The sequence below is a fragment of the Corvus brachyrhynchos genome, unplaced genomic scaffold (assembly GCF_000691975.1).
Source record: "Corvus brachyrhynchos isolate BGI_N302 unplaced genomic scaffold, ASM69197v1 scaffold614, whole genome shotgun sequence".
NCBI lineage: Eukaryota > Metazoa > Chordata > Aves > Passeriformes > Corvidae > Corvus > Corvus brachyrhynchos.
Genome location: NW_008237444.1, coordinates 662061 through 666794, shown reverse-complemented (window position 1 = coordinate 666794; position 4734 = coordinate 662061).

Genomic DNA, 4734 nt, shown 5'->3' with positions numbered 1-4734 from the left:
ACTAGTGCTGGTAGGTGATCTGCTGTGCTGTGGAAAGGAAGAACAAGCACACTGTTTTTTGAAGAGGTTGTAGAACTTCAGGCACAAAACTACTGTATTAACGAGCACTCTATTGTGACTCACTGGTTTAATTAGAAACACACCGTGTTTATTTGTATCCCTAAAACTAATCAGCTAAATTTACTCCTCCTCTAGGAATATTGAGACCCATCTCATGTTTCAGTGGATCACAGAGGCTAGCATTTTTGTGCTCAACATCATTGTTTGTTTAGAAATGTCACAATTCTCTACCAGATAGCAATTCCCAAATGCAACCCCATGTAAATCAATACAGAGCAGCTTGTTTATCTGGGGAGAGAGGCATCAGTTCAGCAGATTATGAATTTTGAAAAATTAGAGTTTTGTATATGCTGCTTGGTTGTGACCATGGCTGCTAAGGAGCGAATCTGAGCTGACAGGAATTTTTAATGACAGTTTTCACTGCATGCAGTCTTTGCTTAAAACCAAAGGAGCTAACAAAGCAGCACTGGTGCATGGACAGCTAAAGCCCTTCAGTGAAACAGTAGTTCCAGATTAACAAAATGTTGTTATCTACTCTGAACTTCTCACTTGCAGTTCCTTTGCAGGAAATCTTGAAAAATCTTGGGTTTCTCCCTAAATGGCACAGGAACAATTTTCAAAGCTGGAAAAGTTTCCAGGCACTCCTCCTAACCACTTCTAAACTGTGGTTGTCTTAAGACACCATCTTCCTTATTAGTTAAGCTTAAAAAATACCTGTCAAGTCTTATTTACTAAAGATTAATTACATTATTTAATTTTATCATACATTTTCCTGGTGAAGCACAAGTGCGGGAGTTAAGGCAAAACACTGCATCATGGAGACCTAGATGGTGAGGTTTGTGGAGTTTAGTAAGACAGGATGTTTCAAAGCTAGCCACTTTGAATCAGACTTATGTAAGAAAGTTACATATAATAAACAGCTTTTCACAGCTGGATCCTAATGATGTGAAGGTTTACTTCAGGCCTATAGTGCAGGTTTTTTCCTCCTTTGTATGTCGGCATTTAGAAAATAAAGGCATGTTTCTACAAGTTTCCACTTTTTAGAATTGTTTCAAGTTTTTATGATTGAGACTGATTATGTTGGATGTGAGCACATTCCCGATTTTATAAATATGTGATTTTGAAATGAAATACATTACAGTGCTTGCTTTTGTGTAATATGACTACATAAAAACAGTTTGTTCCCCCAAGATCCAAACAAGCAAAATATGTTCTGTATTTACTTCATGGATTCAACCACAAGAAATTTGACCTTATTTGCATAGTTTCTTTTCTTTTGAAAACATGCAATATCCAACATGTTCATCTACCTTGTATTAAAACCACTATAAAAGATGGGGTTTTTTCAGTATGTGACATCTCACACTAATACAAGCCAGACATTTTTGTTTTCTGTATGATGCAATAGCAAAAATCTAATACTTTCAGAAGGTAGAGAAAATTCCGTACTTCAGGTGGCAGTTAATGTTACATGGGAGAAATATGCCTTTGTTTACAGTTGCCAATATTTGTTTATGTGAAACATTATATCTTTATATAATTCTTCATATCCCTCCCATTTAATTTAAGTTATGAAGGTTGTAGAGAGGGGTTACAAGCCAGACTATTGATTTTGCCAGCTTATACCATCTGGAGTTTTTTCTTCCTTAGTCTTAAGTACCAGGAAACAGGGTCAGGAAATCCAGAACTCTGACCATAAAGAATGTGTTTTTCAAAAAAAGTCACGCTAGTTTTAGCAAAGTACAGAGCTGAATTTTTCAGCAGTGCTGACCATTTGGGACTCCACTCAGAATCAGTGGAAACAATCAGTGTGTATAACTGCACACTGGGAAAGAAATCAATAAACCTGCAGTTTACATTTCTGAGACCGAGCAGTACTGATCAAACCAGCTTCCTTGACACCCTTGCACCTCAGTGCATAGAACTGTGACAGGAACAATGGAAGGTGAAGCTAGATCTTGCTTTGAAGACAGGGTAGCTTTATTTAACTGAGTATTTTTTAATGGGCCTAAGGGGTTAAGCAACTTTCATAAAGGGTCTTGAAAGTATGATGAGGGGCTGAACCCTGGGCTCAAATTTGCCAGTGTTGCTCCATGCATTTTTGTACTCTTTTGTATTCTTTTTGGACCTCTGTAATTCCAGAAGCCTCTTTGATATTAAAGTTTGCACAAACTCCTCTAAAGAGTGAAAAAAATTAGCAAAGACTGGCAAAGAGTGATCTAAACAAGTCTGTCTGCCTCTCCAGGGTCAGCCTCAATGACAAGCTCAGCATCATTTTGAAACCACACACCATATCAAACCACAAATCCTAGCATTCCTAAATGGTTCACAATGCAGCTGTGTGTGCAAAGACAAGGAGGTCCATAAGGCCATATTTAAAAGGCATTTGAATACCTAACTATTATTGTCTTAAGCCAAGGTTCGTGAAATAGATTTGGACCTCTGCTTATGGTGTTCTTTTTTCTAGTTAGTAATTTGTTTGCAAACAGAAAAGTTCTTAGAGAAGCAATCTAAATTAAAGTTCTTTCTTTACACAGATAAAAATGCCTGCCTGTAATCTGCCCAGCTGTAGATGAATGAACTAATGATAGGCTCTGCTTTAAGATAAGGAATTGCAGCTCTTCATCTACCTGCTTATTTGGACTGGCTTCCAGAGTTCAGGAAAAAAAGTATCAAATAAGATTTCAAACAAGAAAAGAGATTTCATGGCCCAGCTTCTTCTCTAGTGGATTTGGAGAGCTAGGCTTCTGAGAGTCTATCCGCCAAAGCAACACAATGCATGAAAAGATAATCACTAGGGATGCTGAGGAAAGAAACAAGTATTAAGTGTTTAAAAAAAGCACAGCAATCAGTGTCTGGGTGGATGTGTTTTCCTGAGCTTACCATGAAGTCCAGTTAACCTTGTTAACCACTCAGTGGAAGGATGCCAACATCTATGACACCAAAACAGGTGATTCCTGAAGGTTCTGCATACTCTGAAGCTCCTTCTGGCCCGGTGCTTTTTAGGGTTCACTCAGCATCCTGACCTGGGGTTTGGTCCCTTGCCAAGCTGACTGGCAGTTGTGAAAGCAAACAAAACATAGATTGGTTGGAGTGTCCTATCAGTATGTTGTATTTTGAGAAGGGTAAAGGTGTACTAATATTTCTAGCCCTAAATTAATATGAGTAACTCTAAAACAAATTATTCCAGTTGGAATGCAGACCAGGTGCATGATATTTTCAGTTTTCCTGTTAAATAGAAGTGAATGTCTGCAAAAGGGAGAAATAATCTCTCTGGGGTTTTTTTAGGAGTGGGAGGGCAGCTACATGTTGCAACATGGACATTTTTTTCAGCTGAAGCCTTCCTTATTTGGGATTTTAAAATGTATTTTCCTCCTACTTTCCACACAGCAGGACACGTGTATTGTTTCCTGGAATTGGAATGATCACCCATTGTTATCCAGATAGCTTTAGCCAAGCATTACTTTCAAGCAGCAATATCCCATGAGAATTTAATCTCCAGAAAAAGAGAACCTGTATTAGAATGCAGTTCCTCAGAGTTCACAAATTGCTATTAGAATAGCAACGTTCCACGTGCTTGCTGAGACATGGTAAGTAAACCAGAAGGAAAGACAAGTCACTCCATGAGCAGCAGAACTAGTGAAGCCTGATTTCCTCCAGAGCCATGCACTCTGTCACCCAACACCACTCCGTACAACAAGCCAGTTTCCCTTCCAGTATCCCAGGAGATGTGCATCTCAGTAACTTGAGAACTTCCTGTGCTTGCAGTGTTTCCAGTTCACCACTTGCCTCTATATTCTCTTCTCTTTTCCCACCCCCTGTGTTTCTGAGGTGAGGGGAGAGATACTGGCTCAGTTAGGAACAGTCTGATGAGCCAGGCAGTGCCATGTGCCCAGGGGACAGCCAAAGCACATGGGATGCCACGCAATGCCAAAGGGAATGGTGTGTAGGAGTTCCCTCAGCAAGAATACTGGGTTTTGTTTTCTTTCTCTGTAGATACATAACATAATTAATTGGGTAATTAAATGTCTTTGCGATGTCTGGTTTTGTCACACAGGCTGAAATGGATCAACAGATTGAAAAGTGAGGAGGAGAGACTGAAAAAACTTTCTTCCTTAGACAGATATGCTGGTAGTGTACCTGCCATTTAGCACTGAAAGATATAGCATTAGCTATTTGAGACATCTGGATGGCACATAATGATTATAGTATGGAAACTCAAATAAATAAATAAACAAACAATTAGTTATCTACTGCAGCTGGGTAATTCAGTGGGTATGAAGTTTAGCATAAAAAACAACTGGCTGCCCTCTCATGTTGTTGAGCTGGAGGGTTCATCTATAAATTAGTAAATGGACTCAGTGTCCGCTCTTCTTTCCTTAGTCTTAGTTATATGATGTATCTAGAACAAAAGTTGAGCTCTACAGATTCTCTTTTTGAAGTTTGTGCTCTGTTTAATAGAGTAACCAAATCTATCTGACTTCCCAGAAGACTTATTATTTAGAATTGGATAAATGTATTTAGGGTTTGGAAAGTTTTATTTGTTTTCTTCACCCAGCCATGCTAACTGTGTTCTAACAAATAAACACAGGTATATGAAGTAATTTTTAAAAAAAAATTCTAATACATTGTGTTTATGGGAGTTGAGATGTCATAATCACGTTGCATATGTTA